This window comes from Nicotiana tabacum, chromosome 3 (assembly GCF_000715075.1).
Source record: "Nicotiana tabacum cultivar K326 chromosome 3, ASM71507v2, whole genome shotgun sequence".
Classification (NCBI taxonomy): Eukaryota; Viridiplantae; Streptophyta; class Magnoliopsida; order Solanales; family Solanaceae; genus Nicotiana; species Nicotiana tabacum.
The window spans coordinates 39,252,015-39,268,995 of NC_134082.1; the positions used below are offsets into that span (position 1 = coordinate 39,252,015).

The 16,981-nt window shown below is 40.9% G+C and overlaps 1 long non-coding RNA gene across 1 annotated transcript; it reads left to right on the forward strand.

Moving 5' to 3' along the window:
• The first annotated feature begins 7,222 nt into the window (after positions 1-7,222).
• Positions 7,223-8,513, forward strand: LOC107781780 (uncharacterized). Its single transcript, XR_001647079.2, has 2 exons — positions 7,223-7,841; positions 8,142-8,513. It is a non-coding gene; the product is annotated as an uncharacterized LOC107781780 (long non-coding RNA).
• The last annotated feature ends 8,468 nt before the right edge of the window (positions 8,514-16,981 follow it).

Consider the following 16,981-nt stretch of genomic DNA (forward strand, 5'->3'; position numbering starts at 1 on the left):
TCGAAATCCATCTCGGATACAGAAGGAATATCCTTATCTGAAATATTGTCATTGTCCTGAACAATATTTGTTTGAGGGTTAACTTTAACCCTTTCAACCCTTTCGACAGGCTTATTACTAACTTTACTAGTAATAGTGTGTAAAGAGGCTGCACGATTGCGAGCTGGACCGTAGACTGGTTCAACAGGAGAAATATGTTGAATAGCAGGTCGAAGTCTATGATTAGAAAACGAATGTCTATTATAAATAGTAGACTTATCATCAAATTGAATAGAAATCCTACCATCCGGATTTTGAGTAACATGCGAAAATTCAGTATTCGACAAGTCGTTAGTCATCTGACTTGGGGATATAACCGAATTTAAAGTCCAAGTAGTTGGAAAATTAATTTCTTCCCACCTAATAGGTCTCCTAGTGGTGACCTTGGACCTTGCAAAGTTGGTTTCTACCAGTATGGTATGATCTGATGTATCATATAACTTACATCTAGGATTCAAAGTAGATAATAATTTAAAATAAATCCTATAAGACAGACATATAAGTTCAGAACGAGGCACACAATTATAACCATGTGTTTTCACACTTAAAGTCAAGGCATCAAGAATATTAACATCAGAAAGAGATAATTGCAGATTGGGTTGAGTATTAAAATATACTGGACTATAGGCCACAGTAGATTCAATCGAACCCATCAGAGACTGTCTGAAGTTCAGATTTCTAGCATCTCTAAGAGCTGCTAAAAAGGTCTCTGGTAATCCTTTAAGGGTTAACGGTTTAAACGCAATTTGAACCATACCAATATGCAGATAATGATAATGATGTTTATATAAACCTATATCGTGTTTGTTTAACAAACGAATAGTCTGTTCAGACGAATTTAATGCCAAAGACCGTTCAGTCGTTTTTATCAATTGTTTAGAAGAAAGTTTATCAAACCAACCATAATCATAAATGGCTTTTATAGAAACTTTAGGAATAGTCCATTTATTTAATAAATCAAGGTTTTGAGGTATATCTACCTCTTCAAGTCTAGTACTTTTAGTACTTGTTTCTCCTAGATCCATTCCAAAAGCTTCATATCTATGTTGAATATTTCATATCTATTACATATTTACCATGAAAGTTCCTAGGCTCTGATACCATTTTCACCAGGATTATAATTATATATACACATAATACACCCTTATATATACATACTATACATACTATATATACTATATATACTATATATATTTATATAGCTATATATAAGCAATTTATACTAGTATATACATATATAGTTTACAAGAAAGTGCCTTAGATAAAAAAAATTAAAAAAAATAGCTTATATATATATATGTGTGTATGTATATATACATATATATATATATATATATATATATACATATATATATAAATCATATAAACTATATATATATATATATATATATATATATATCTAATACATATAAACTATATATATATATATATACATACATACATATATATAAGGCAATATATAATTATATATACACATAATACACCCTTATATATACATACTATACATACTATATATATTTATATAGCTATATATAAGCAATTTATACTAGTATATACATATATAGTTTACAAGAAAATGCCTTAGATAAAAAAAATAAAAAAAATAGCCCGAAACGAAAAAAAACTGTTAGGCCCGTGGGCCCGGCCCATTTAGCCCGGGACCATGTGGGCTTAGGACCGCCGTGGGCCGGTTCCATACATTGGGACGGTTTGGCCCGGGACGGTTTGGCCCGAGACCGCCTCAGCCCGGCCTGCCTCAAGCCCAGGCCCGTTTGGCCCGGGCCCGGACCACAATACAGCATTAATGTGGGGGTGAAGCAGTCACTTTCAAAGCCGTCACTGAGAAAGCAGTGGTGGACTTCATGCATTCCAACATTATTTGTCGTGTTGGTATTCCTAAAACTATTATTACAGACAACGCTGCAAATCTGAACAACCACTTGATGAGGGAGGTATGCGAGCAATTCAAAATTAAACATCGTAACTCTACCCCTTATCGGCCCAAAGCTAATGGCATTATTGAAGCTGCAAACAAGAACATCAATAAGATCCTCGGGAAAATGATTCAAAGTTCTAGACAATGGCATGAAAAGCTGACTTTTGCATTATTGGGATATCGCACAACCGTGCGCACCTCATGGGGCCATGCCTTACTTATTGTTTTATGGCACTGAAGCCATAATACCTGCAGAAGTTGAGATACCCTCTATTCGGATTATTGTTGAAGTTGAGATCAAGGATAAGGAATGGGTCAAAACCCGTTTGGAACAGTTGACCATGATTGATGAAAAGCGAATGGCCACAGTTTGCCACGGGCAATTGTATCAAAAAAGAATGGCCTGTGCCTACAACAAGAAAGTGTGGCCCAAAAAGTTTGAAGTGGGGAAACTCGTTCTGAGGCGTATTCTCCTGCATCATGAAGAAGCCAAAGGAAAATTTGCTCCGAATTGGAAAGGTCCATACATTATAAGAAGAGTGTTGCCAAAAAGGAGCATTGTACTTGGGAGACATTAAAGGAAATGATCCCAAAGCATCTCTCAATGCAGGTGCGGTCAAAAGGTATTATGTTTGACCCTTTTACGCAGATTTAATGCTCTCTGATTGGGATGACGAAGGCTTTCATTTCCGCTATCCAAACACTACAAACCCTTGAAAACCCTTTGAGTCGGTTCCCTTTTTCTTTGATTATCCTCTTTGAAACCTGGAAGCTATTATAAAAATTAAAAAAAAGAAAAAAAAGAAAATGATGAAAAATGAATGAAAAAAATAAAGATAAAAACAAAAGAAAATAAAAAACAAAGTTCCTTGAACTACGTTCGACTTGATTCCGAAAGGATATGTAGGCAGCCTCTCTCTAGGGTTCAATCACACCAAAATAAAAATCCAAATTCCCCCAAAGTGAAATTGGGGCAAATGTTGTAATGTTTCGGCGATGGTTTTGCCTGAAATGTACCAAAGTTGTAATTATATCCAAATCCTTTTACCCCAAATCCTGTTCAGTCCTTCCGATCAATCGGTAAAGAGGTTCAAATTAGAGGATATAGTTACTTGGATATGATACAACAAAATGATAGAAATAAAATGAGAGAGTCTTATCGGTGAAAACCCTCGCGGGCACCGTAAGGCGATGGTAAGCAGAGATATTGAAAATGAGAGAGTCTTGTTAGTGAAAACTCGCAAAGACCACTATAAGACGATGGTGAGAAGTGAAACGAGAGAGGTCAGCTGGTAAAAACCCGCAAAGGGCACCACTGATCGAAAAAGGATCCTCACAGTCACTTGCATTGACACAGTCCTAGGCAAGGTTTCTAGGTTTCAAGGCAAGGTTGTGTTGAATTTTTGAGAGTTGGACGGTTTACAGTCCAAGAGGCATGTCATGTTCATTGAAGTTGGCATGCACTCCAGATAAGTCCTTCTTTCTTGTCCCCGAAAGGGACACCTCTCGTCTAAATTCATTTGTCCATTTTATTGTTTGCTTTTCTTTGAATCCCTTTCTGTCTAACTCTGTTCCGAAACTAAGACAAAGAAAGGATGACAAGATTGATTTACAGGAATATTTCTTGATACGAGCTAATATGCAAAAAAAGCACCCAGCCATGGCAATGGCATCAAGTCGACTCCGACTAACCATGGTGACCGATACTTCAAAATTAAAAACTGTTGAAAGAGGAAATGCAAAGTCAAATGACCACAAAGGCAAAATAAAGTTAAAAAGGTTAAGTCCCGTGTGACTGACCGTCATGGAAAAGTTTGGAAAAGCCAGAGGTTCTCCAAGGTTAGAAATGCAATTGGTATTCAGGAAACAACTGGTTGCAGTTGAAAGGACCGAGATCAAGTGACTGAAACATTCAAGGACACAAAACCAACCACCGTTTCAAACTAACAAATTATTCTTTGTTTGAAAACAGGAAACAGGTGCAATCCAAAAGCAGCCTTGCAAGAAGCAGGTGCGACCAACAAGAAATTGCGCAAAGGCTAGAAACAGCTTTGCAGCAACCACTCCAAAAAGGGAAGTCTCCTCCAAAATTCTTTCCCTCATTTACTCATTCTCTAAAATAAAATAAAAAAAGAAAAGATGATGAAAAAAAGAAAGAAAAGAAAGAAAGTTCAAATTCATGGTAGCATAGGGTCTCCATTCCCTAGCTATGTTTTTCCAACATAGGGTCTCCACTCCATAGTTAAATTTTTTTAGACATAGAGTCATCACTCCCCAGTCTCTTTTCCAACATAGGGCCTCCACTCCCTAGTTGATGATTTTTAGACATAGGGTCTCCACTCCCTAGTCGCTTTTCCCAACATAGGGTCTTCACTCCCTAGTTGATGTTTCAAGACATAGAGTCTTCACTCCCTAGTCTCTTTTCCAACATAGAGTCTCCACTCTCTAGTTGATGATTTTTAGACATAGGGTCTCCACTCCCTAGTCTCTTTTCCAACATAGAGTCTCCACTCTCTAGTTGATTTTATTTTAGACATAGGGTCTTCGCTCCCTAGTTGATGTTTATTTTAGACATAGGGTCTCCACTCCCTAGTTGAAGTTATCTTAGACATAGGGTCTCCACTCAAAAGTTGCTTTTCCAACATAGGATCTTCACTCCCTAGTTGATTTTATTTTAGACATAGGGTCTCTACTCCCTAGTCTCTTTTCCAACATAGGTCTCCACCCCCTAGTTGATTTTATTTTTAGACATAGGGTCTCCCCTCCCTAGTCGCTTTTCCAACATATGGTTTCCACTCCCTAGTTGATTTTAATATAGATATAGGGTCTCCACTCCCTAGACGCTTTTCTAATATAGGGTCTTCACTCCCTAATTGATTTTGTTTTAGACATAAGGTCTCTACTCCCTAGTCACTTTTCCAACATAGGGTCTCTACTCCCTATTTTCTTTCATTTTGGACATAGGGTCCCCACTCTCTAATCTCCATTTTCTCAGGGTACACTAATCCCAACATTTTATTGCTTTCAATAATAAAATAGTATAGAGTTTTGTTACAAATAACTCATGAAATTTTCCTAGTGAAAACTAGGACAGAAAAATTTCATTCGTTCGTTTGTTTTGGTGTCAGAGCAGGTTTTTACCTCGAGCACATGATTCGATATGATCAAAAGAAGACATCTCAATCCAAAATAAAGAAAGAAAAAAAGTGAATCCAAAGTGCAGAAGCGGAGAAAAGATGTAGACCGATAAGACATGACTGAAGTCACAAGCTTTGCATGTCCCGTCTTGATCCGAAAAGTTGAAGAAGAATGAACTAGAACCTGTAACTAGCAAGCATCAAGGTTCATATCCGAGTCTGTGTGAAGAACCAACCAATACTCAAGATCAAACTTCAAAAGACTCATAGATAGGAATCTTGTAACTCGTTGCTGATAAGCTTAGTTAGTCTTTTTCATTTTTGACTTTGGTGTAATAATGAGCTCAGCAAGCAGTAAACAGCAGCAACAACATTGAAATCACAGCTTCTCGGTAGTTCCAGCTACCAAAATTTCCAAAACTACACTGACTTGATTCCTCTATAGCCAAGGATAAGTAGGCAACCTCTGAAGCAATGTTCGGTCAATTATTTTTCAAACTGCTTCCTATGGAGTATCCAAATGGGCAAAAATCGCTCGTAATTGCTCATTTTATCTTTGTCCGAAAACCCTTCTTGTTTCAGAGCAAAGAAGGGCAGCTGTGAGCACGTGATTTTTTCCCGACGAAAAATACTCCTACAAATTCACAAAAATAGATTTGTTTTAATTATTTTAATTTTTATAGAATTTTTAGGAATTTATTTCCAATTGTTGTTTGCATTAGTTGTATATTTAATATTTTAAAATTATAAAAAAAATACCAAAAAATATTCAAATCTTCATTACATAGCATGTTAGGTTTTAATTGCATTTAGAATTTAATTACATGAGTTAATTACATTATTAAACAAAAATCACAAAAATATTGGTCACTTTTACAATTTTAGTTTTTAGTTTAAAACGAGTAATTTTCTTTCATTATTTTTTAAGCTAAATTAATGGTTCAAATGTTAGAAATAGTTAATTAGGATTTGGTTCACAAATTAGATTTTGATTTAGGACCTAATTTAGGTTTTTAGTTAAGTAATTTAGGATTTAAAATAAAATAAAAGAAAGAAGAATAAGGAAAACAAAGAAAAGGAAAAGGGGGCGGTTTGGGCCAGCCCAGTTGCCTTAAACGAAAAGCTGCCCCAGCCCAATTCCTACTACCCAAAAATCCGGTCCAGCACCCCTCTAAGCAAAACGGTGGCGTTTTTGTCATGTTCAATCGCGACCGTTCGTTGATCAAGATCAGACGGTCCACAACTCATCACTTCAAACCTTTATAATTGTCCGAAACCCCTTCCCCCCACCCCCAAACTCTCAGAACTACTCTCATTTCCACACTCTTCCTCTTATCACTTTTCTCCTAAAAACCCGAGCCGCCCAAAGAACCACTTCCGGCGGCGCCACCCTAAACCACCACCAAATGAGCCCGTCCTTTAACCAGATAATCACCGTCCTCCCCTTTCTTCAAATTCCATAGTCATTCCCCTCAAATCCTTCTAGGTTTCTCCAATTTGTATATCTGAAATCTCAAAAAACCCAGGTTTTGCTCATCTTCTAATTTCTTCAACGAATTCGTTTGTTTTGGCTCAAACTCAAGTGAGTCGATTGCTCTTGACACGATAAATAGATTTATGTTAGTTTGGTTCATTTTGAAACTCGCCAGATTTCGGCCAACTTACCACTGACCGACTTAAGTTTCGTCGCCATCATCGTTCGTTGATTCGCCTCAATCATCGACTCATTTTTGGCCCAAAATAAGTACTCCTCTTATCCTATTCCTTTGCTTCTTTTTCTACTTTAAATTATCTGTTAGGTCTTAATTTGGATTGGTTCGTTTAATTAATTTGATGGTCGAGTTAATTGCATGTTCATTAGTTTAATTGCATGTGTTTAGGCTAATTAAATTGGCTTTAATTAACTCCATAATTTAGTTAGGTTTAATTAATAGATTATTTCTATTTTGTTTGTCTCTGATTTTGCCTTAATTGTTTGATTTTTGATGTTTGAATGCCAATTAGAAATTAGGGTGTGAATGAGTAATAACAGAAACTTTAAGAGGGTAATTGGAAATCGAAATTAGGGAATCTAGGGTAGTGATACAGGAAACTGCTAAATAAGGGATTACGGTGCAATAACTTGAATAAGTTAAATCAGATTTTTGGAAAAAGGTGAATTTTCAGAAGTTTAAAAGAGTGCAAATGAAAAGAAACTCTAAAAAGGGACATCTGTCCCGATATTGTTGAGATAAGATGTTGAATTTAGATACGGCTGTCCATTTTCTGGTACAAAAAGATGTCATTCCCCTGAATTTATGGAAGGAGGGTAGATTCTTTTTGTACCTTATCTCATTCTCTAATAAGGCTCTCATATATTCTATATAAGAGAGGAATTCTCTGCAGAAAAAGACACACGAAAAAGCACCCTGAAGTCAGAATTACTCCTTGCATTTCCTCACTAATTCTACATTGATTTTTGAGAGTCCATTGTCTTCATTTTCATTTTTAGTAAAGAAAATTTCTGGAAAACCAACTTTGACATTTCAGAAACAACAAAAAAAAACCAATTGTTTTCATTAGCTTGCTTCATCATTGGATAGCTATTTCTTTTCAAGTTCTGGGTTTGAAGTTTCGTGGGGCTTCATTTTTGTTGTTTGATACTGTTTGATTAAGCTGAAGCTGACTCTATTTAGCTGCATTTCTCCAAGTCATAATCTTATTTTCTTGTTGTTTTTACTGCTGTCAAGGTACTACTTCTAATCTCTAGTGATGTAACTGTCATTATAATACTATATTACCGTGAAAAATTGCAATAGTTCTTCACTTGTTGTTTGATGAATTGTACTTTTATAGCTGCAAGCTCTAGTTTTAAGTCTGAATTTGTCTTCTCCTTCAGAGTTTGAATGATTGTTTGTTGATTTGTGTGATGTCATGGATTATCAATACATAGAATTCAAGTAAAGTGCCATTACCATACTTTGAATATGGTAAGATCATACTTTGAATATGTTAAGATGTTTCCTGTAATTGTTGTTTGCTGTCCACAGTGCCATAATTTGTAGATTTGACCATAATTGGCCAAATCTGTAAACATTGAGGCCGAAATAACGTCCAAGAGCATCGTTGGAGATTCAGGCGCAATCTGAAAGCTAATGGTCTCGTGAAGGATCTATATTTATTAGGCTGCAGTTAGGAACAACTTTTATTTAATTGTATTATGAAATGATAAATGTGAGAGTCATAGTTATACTAGCCTGTTTATGCAGCTTATTTGGAGTTTGAATGTAAATAATGGTACATTGTAATGTTAGTTATAACTTTCTTCTTTCACTTGATAGACAGATTTTGGGGTTTAACATGAGTACTTGTATAGCTTTTCAATGAAGTTATAGCTGCAATTATTAGAATAATTAGCCAGATGTAATGATTTCATAATACTAAGTTTATTTTGTTCATGATTAGAATTATGTAAGTTCAGTTGAACTATCCATTTTAATAATTTTGATCTTTAAAGTTTGGACATCTGAAATCGTATCTCTTTGAATACTAAGACCAATAACAAGATAGTTGAAGTTGTATAACAAAGGCGTTCATGTGGACTCAAGCATAAGTTGTGGGCTGGACCAAAATGCTACGACCCACCTCAAGAGCCTTTAATAATCCATAGGCTCCTAAAAGCATGTGACGACCCAAAGGGTCATCACCGTAATTCTTCCTTGTTCCGTGCTTCCGAGGCCTTGAAAACCTCGCTTTTAGTTACCTTGATATTGCGTGCGCAGTCCGGGCGCGAAGTCGGAAATCTTTTATGTTGAAATATACGAATTTTGTGAGAAATTTGATGAATTTTGATATTAATATGCATAATATTGACTTCGGTCAACATTTTGGGTAAACGGACTCGGATCTGTGATTCGACGGTCCCGGAGGGTCCGTAGAAAAATATGGTACTTGGGCGTGTGCCTGGAATTAAATTCCGAGGTCCCAAGTCCGAGAAATGAATTTTTGTGTGAAATTGCTTTCTGAAATTTATTAAGGAAAATGAAGAAGAAAATTGATCAGAAAACTGTGGTATCGGGCTCGTATTTTCGTTCCGACGCCCGGTACGAGTCTTAAATATGTTTTAAGCACTATCTGTAAAGTTTGGCTAAAACCGGACGTCATATGCGTGTTTCAGACATAAAATGGGGAATTTGAGTTTTTATGAAAGTTGAAAGAAAACCATATATTTTGAGGCTTGATCCTATGTATATGATGTTATCTTGGCACTTTGATCGCACGAGTAAGTCTGTAAGATATTTTAAGGTGGTGTGCATGTTTGGTTTGGAGCCCCGAGGGCTCAGTTGAGTTTCGAGTGGGGCCCGGGAGGGTCTTAGAATTAAAAATGCAGGTTCAGGTGTTGCAGGCCCAACGCGGCCACGGTCATTTCAGCGCGGTCCGCGCTGGCAACCATGCGGCCGCAATGCTTTTTTGTGCGGTCCGCGTGGTGGAGTTCTGAGGGTCGGTAGTTCAGGTAGACCAGCGCGGCCGCGCACCAAATCTGTGACGACCCGAAGGGTCATCACCGTAGTTCTTCCTTGTTCTGCGCTTTCGAGGCCTTGAAAATCTCGCTTTTAGTTGCCTCGATTGGTGTGCGTAGTTCGGGCGCGTAGCCGGAAAGTTTTTATGTTAGAATATGTGAATTATGTGAAAATTTTGATGAATTTCGATATTAATATGCATAATATTGACTTCGGTCAACATTTTGGGTAAACGGACCCGGACCTGTGATTCGACGGTCCCGGAGGGTCCATAGAAAAAATATGGGAATTGGGCGTATGCCCGGAATCAAATTCTGAGGTCCCAATCCCGAGAAATGAATTTTTGAAAGAAATTGTTTTTCTGAAATTTGATATGAAAATTTGAAATAAAAAGGAGTTAGAAATATAGGTATCGGGCTCGTATTTTGGTTCTGACGCCCGATACAAGTCTTAAATATGTGTTAAGCACTATCTGTAAAGTTTGGCTAAAAACGGACGTCATATGACGTGTTTCAGACTAAAAATGGAGAATTTGAGTTATGAAAGTTGAAGAAAGAAAATCATGTGTTCGAGGCTTGATCCTATGTATATGATGTTATTTTGGCGATTTGATCGCACGAGTAAGTCCATAAGATGTTTTTAAGGTTGTGTGCATGTTTGGTTTGGAGCCCCGAGGGCTCGGGTGAGTTTTGAATGGGGCCCGGGAGGTCTTGGACTTAAGAAAATGCAGGTTCAGGTGTTGCATACACCAGCGCGGCCGCGGTCATTTTCGCGCGGTCCGCGCGGCCGCGATGCATTTTTGTGCGCTCCGAGTGGCTGAGTCTGAGGGCTAGGGTTTCAGGTTAACCAGCGCGGCCGCGCACCAAAACAGTGCGGTCCGCGCTGGAAGGGTTCAGAAAAGCCCCAATTTTTCTCCCACTCGGCGCGGCCGCAACACATTTTTGTGCGGTCCGCGCCAGGTCCTCAGAAAGGTATACAAGTTTGGAAAATCTCAGTCATTTTTCACTTTTCAAAAACCCAAAATCTAAGAGGCGATTTTCCAAACAACTTTTCTTCTCCAAAACGATTGGTAAGTGATTTCTAACTTAATTTCTTTATTCCTTAACATCTTTTAACATAATTTCAACTTCGAATCAAAGATTTTCATGGGGAAAATTGGGTGGTTTGGGTAGAACCTAGGTTTTCTACAAATTGGGAAGTTGGACCTCAATTTGGGGTTCGATTTCAAAACAAAATATATATTTGGATTCGTGGGAGAATGGGTAATCGGATTTTGGTCCTAACCTCGAGTTTCGACCATGTGGGTCCTGGGGTATTTTTGACCTTTTGGGAAAAACCTTGTAAAATCTAATTTCATGTTTTGGGGATGATTCATTTAGTAATTTTTAATGTGATAAAGTAACTTATGTCTAGATTCGAGCGGATTGGTGGTGGAATCAAGAGGTAAAGCTATACTAGAAGCGTGAGTTGAGTTTGGAGCATTCGAGGTAAGGGTTTGTTCTAACTTTGGCTTGAGGGAATAGGATGAGGATGTTATTTGCTACTTGCTAATGTGGAGTAAGGTGTATAGGCATGGTGATGGTTATCTATGCAATGGAGTCTAGCATGACCGTGAGTCTTAATTGCTTTTAATTAGAATAATGTGACACAACCTCCTTGTTTATTTGATGAGTTTCATATAATGTGAACGGTTGAGGTAAAATTGTGATTGGTGTACTTTTGGAGTGTTAATTCGAACATGAATGTGCTAGTTGAGGAAGAATAGATTTAAAAAGAGAATGTGTTGTGATTACTCCCTTGCCGGGATGTGTAGACCAATATATATACTCTCCCTTGTCGGGATATTTTGGGCTGTTAGTTGTACCCTTGCCGGGTTAGAGTGACATGTTGTTGATTTCCCCTAATGGGACTCTCCTTACAAAATCAGATGTTTCGAATGATATTATGGGATCGTGTGGCACGCCGTCCACTTATATATGATATTATGGGATCGTGTGGCACGCCGTCCACTTATATATGATATTATGGGATCGTGTGGCACGCCGTCCACTTATATATAATATTATGGGATCGTGTGGCACGCCGTCCACTTATATATGATATTATGGGATCGTGTGGCACGCCGTCCACTTATATACTATATTATGGGATCGTGTGGCACGCCGTCCACTTATATATGATATTATGGGATCGTGTGGCACGCCGTCCACTTATATATGATATTATGGGATCGTGTGGCACGCCGTCCACTATATATATATATATATATATATATATATATATATATATATATATATATATATATATATATATATATATATATATATATATCATGGGAATCAGTCTCTTCTGTTTATTTCCGATATTTCATTTTTACCTGTTACTCCCCGATAGCATGTCCCCTCCTAGCTTTACTTTGTATTATCTTGTTATTGTTTTTTTTTCTTGCACTTGTATATATATCTGTACAGGTTAATTGTGGTAGGTCCTGTTTAGCCTCGTCATTACTTCGCCGGGGTTAGGCCAGGCACTTACCAGCACATGGGGTCGGTTGTGCTGATGCTACACTCTGTGCATTTTTGTGCACAGATCAGGAACAGCTTTCGGACCACAGTAGTAGGACTTCTGGGAGCTATCTTCAGTCCACAGACTCTCGCGGTAGCCTAGCTGGCGTTCGCAGGCTGAAGTCCCTTTCCATGTTTTTTTTCGTTTGTTCATCTTGTATCAGACAGACATGATGTATTTCCTTTCAGACATTGTTTGTAGTATTCTGTAGTAGTCCGTGAGCTAGTGACACCAGACCTTGGGTAGTGGTGTGTATTAAACTTCCGCACTTTTGGTTTTCAGTTGCGGTAGATTTAAAGTCTTCCGCTTAAATTTTGTCTCGTTTATTATATTGTTTGAAAGAAGCAGGAAAGGTGTTTTAAATATTTGGCTTGCCTAGATCCGATAGTAGGCGCCATCACGACACCCGATGGTGGGAAATCCGGGTCGTGACAAGTTGGTATCAGAGCACTAGGTTACTTAGGTTAACAACTCACGGACAACTCGGTAGAGTCTGAGGGATCGGTACGGAAACGTGTGTATTTATCCCGCAGAGGCTACTGAGTTAGGAAAACTTCACTTTGTTCATTCGTGTCGTACGATTCTGATTCTCAAGTATTGATCGTCCTCCTACTCTGTTCTTTCGTAGATGGTGAGAACACGTGCTTCCTCTTCTACCGCGCAGCAGCCCGAGCCCCTAGCTCCTATCAGGGGCAGAAGGCGAGGCCGTGCCAGTGGCCGAGGCTGAGGCAGAACTCATCCCTGAGTAGCAGTCCCAGAGGTGGAGCCTCGTACTGACTATGACGAGGAGGTTCCAGCTCCAGCAGCTCCAGTGGGCCTAGCTCAGGTCCCAGAGGGTTTCATAGCCACTCCAGTGCTTCAGGACGCTTTGGTCCGACTGGTAGGCTTTATGGAGGGCATTTCTAGAGCGGGTTTGCTTCCCGTAGCTCCAGCCACATATCAGGCTGGGGAAGGAGTTCAGACTCCCGATACTCGTACTCTAGAGCCGGTAGCTCCTCAGGCTCAGGTTCCCGCAGTTCAGCCAGCCGTGGCAGTTCAGCCAGCTGTGGCAGCCCAGCCAGGTATTGCGGCTCAGTCCAGCGATGGTGCGGCTATGTCCACGGATGCTTTGTGGAGGCTTGATCGTTTCACCAAGCATTTCACAACCACATATAGTGGCACCCCCTCAGAGGATGCTCAGGATTTCATATTCAGCTGTCATGAGGTTCTACGGACTATGTGCATTGTAGAGACCAATGGGGTCGACTTTGCCACTTTTCGCCTGGCAGGATCCACCAAGACTTGGTGGAGGGATTTCTGTTTAGCCAGGCCAGCAGGGTCGCCATCATTGACCTGGGATCAGTTTTCAGAGTTATTTCTGGGGAAGTTTCTTCCAGTTACTCAGTGAGATGCTCTTCGCAGGCAGTTTGAGCGTCTCCAGCGGGGTCCTATGACGGTCACCTAGTATGAGACCCGGTTCATTGATCTTGCTCATCATGCCATTGTGATACTCCCCACCGATAGAGAGAGGGTGCGGTGGTTTATTGATGGGTTGGCCCAGCCGATCCGTGTTCAGATGGCCGTGAGTTCCAGTAGTGAGATTCCATTTCAGGAGGCAGCAGATGGTGCCCGCCGGATAGAGATGGCACTTGCTCAGGGAGGTGGTCATGGGTCTGATAAGAGGCCCCGTCATTCGGGTAGATTCAGTGGTACCTCGTCTGGAGGTAGGGATTCTTATGGTAGAGGCCATCCTTCGAGGCCCTTTCAGTCAGCTCTCCAGGCTTCTCATGGTACACCAGGTGGTCGTGGTTCTCAGCCGCAGTATTCTGACCAGCAGCTCTTCAGTTCACCATCAGCACCTATCAGTGCACCACCACTTCGTTATTCTCAGTAGCCGAGGGCTTGTTATACTTGCGGCGATGTGAGTCACATTGCCAGATATTGCCCTCGAGCTTCCAGCAGCTCGCAGTAGCAGGGTCCTCGCCTGATGATCCAGGCACCAATTGCCCCACAGCCTGCCCAGCCAGCTAGAGGCGGGGGTAGAGGACATAGAGGTGGAGGTAGAGGTCTTAGAGGTGGAGCTCAGACCGCTAGAGGTAGGGGTCAGCCAGCAATAGATCGTCCCAAGGATATGATTCAAGGAGGTGGGGCCCAGCCCCGTTGTTATTCTTTGCCAGCCAGGCCAGAGGCTGAGTCATCAGATGCTGTGATTACAGGTACTATTCTGGTCTGTGATAGGGATGCTTTTGTGCTATTTGATCCCGGATCTACGTATTCATGTGTGTCGTCCTATTTTACACCCTATTTGGTTATGCCTAGTGACTCGTTGAGTATTCCTGTTTATGTGTCTACACCGGTGGGTGATTCTATTGTGGTCGACCAAGTTCATCGTTCTTGTATCGTAGTGTTTGGGGGTCTTGAGACCCGTGTTGATTTGTTGCTTTTAGACATGGTCGACTTCGATGTTATATTGGGGATGGATTGGTTATCCCCGTACTATGCTATCTTGGATTGCCATGCCAAAACCGTGACCTTAGCCTTACCAGATTTACCCCATTTAGAGTGGAGAGGGACTTCTGGTCATTATACCCGCAGTGTTATCTCGTATGTGAAAGCTCGGCGTATGGTCGAGAAGGGATGTTTGGCCTACTTGGCATATGTTTGCGATTCTAGCGCGGAGGCCCCTTCTATTGATTCTATGCCCGTTGTTCGGGAGTTTCCTGAGGTTTTCCCTTCAAACTTGCCGGGTACGCCGCCCGACAGGGATATCGACTTTTGTATTGATTTGGCTCCGGGCACTCAACCCATTTCTATCCTGCCATATCGTATGGCCCCGCCGGAGTTGAAAGAGTTAAAGGAATAGCTGTAGGATTTGCTTGAGAAAGATTTCATTAGACCCAGTGTTTCGCCTTGGGGCACACCGGTGTTATTTGTGAAGAAAAAGGATTGTTCGATGAGAATGTGCATCGATTACCGGCAATTGAACAAGGTTACAATTAAGAATAAGTATCCACTGCCGAGGATTGATGATTTATTCAGCCAGCTTCAGGGTGCGAGGGTGTTCTCGAAGATAGATTTGAGATCTGGTTATCATCAGCTGAGGATTAGGGCGTCTGATGTCCCTAAGACAGCATTTCGTACTCGGTATGGGCATTATGAGTTTTTGGTCATGTCATTTGGGTTGACCAATGCCCCAGCAACATTTATGGAATTGATGAACCAAGTGTTCAGGCCCTATCTGGATTGGTTCGTGATTGTTTTCATTGACGATATTCTGATGTACTCCCGCAGTCAAGAGGAGCATGAGCAGCACCTCATAGTGGTTCTTCAGACCCTGAAGGGTAGTCAGTTGTATGCTAAGTTCTCAAAGTGCGAGTTTTGGTTGAGTTCGGTCGCATTCCTGGGTCATGTCATATCAGCAGCAGGTATTCAGGTAGACCCGAAGAAGATAGAGGCAATCAAGAACTGGACTCGACCAGCTTCAGCTACGGATATTCGGAGTTTCCTGGGGTTAGCAAGTTACTACCGTCGGTTCGTGGAGGGGTTTTCATCCATTGCACCCCTATGACCAGATTGACCCATAAGGGTGCCCAGTTCAGGTGGTCGGACGAGTGTGAGGCGAGCTTTCAGAAGCTCAAGACGGCTCTGACTACGGCACCGGTATTGGTTTTGCCCACAGGTTCAAGGCCATATACGGTCTATTGTGATGCATCTCATATTGGGATTGGTGCAGTGTTGATGCAGGAAGGCAAAGTCATTGCTTATGCTTCGAGGCAGTTGAAGATCCACAAGAAGAATTATCCGGTTCATGATCTCGAGTTGGCAGCCATTGTTCATGCCCTGAAGATCTGGAGGCATTACTTATATGGCGTGACGTGTGAGGTTTACACTGATCACAAGAGTCTTCAGTATCTGTTCAAGCAGAAAGAGTTGAATTTGAGGCAGAGGAGGTGGTTAGAGTTGCTAAAGGATTATGATGTTACTATCTTATACCACCCGGGGAAGGCCAATGTGGTGGCCAATGCATTGAGCAGGAAGTCCGCCAGCATGGGTAGTCCTGCTTATATTCCAGTCAGCCATAGATCGCTTGCTTTGGATGTTCAGGCCTTGGCCAATCGTCTTGTGAGGTTGGATATTTCTGAGCCTAGCAGAGTGTTAGCTTGCATGGTTGCTCGTTCCTCACTATTAGAGCGTATCCGCGAGCGGCAGTTTGAGGATCCCCATTTGTGTGTCTTGAGAGACACGGTGCAGCGTGGAGGTGCCAAGAAAGTAACCTTAGATGATGATGGTGTATTGAGATTGCAGGGGCGAGTTTGTGTGCCCAATGTTGATGGGATTCGAGAGTTGATCTTAGCGGAGGCCCACAGTTCTCGGTATTCTATTCACCCGGGCACCGCGAAGATGTATCACGATCTGAGGAAGCACTATTGGTGGCATTAGATGAATAAAGACATTGTTGTGCATGTGGCTCGGTGTTTGAATTCTCAGCAGGTTAAGTACGAGCATCAAAGACCTGGTAGTCTATTTCAGAGGATTGCACTTACTGAGTGGAAGTGGGAGAGGTTTACGATGGATTTCGTTATTGGACTTTCGATGACTCGGAAAAAGTTTGATGCAGTTTGGGTTATTGTTGATAGGCTGACCAAGTCAGCGCATTTTGTTCCTATTGCTGCCACCTATTCGTCCGAAAGGTTAGCTGAGATTTATATCAGGGAGATTGTTTGCCTTCACGGGGTGCCGCTATCTATCATTTTGGATCGGGGTACGCAGTTTATCTCGCATTTCTGGAGAGCGGTTCAGCGAGAGTTGGGCACCCAGGTTGAGTT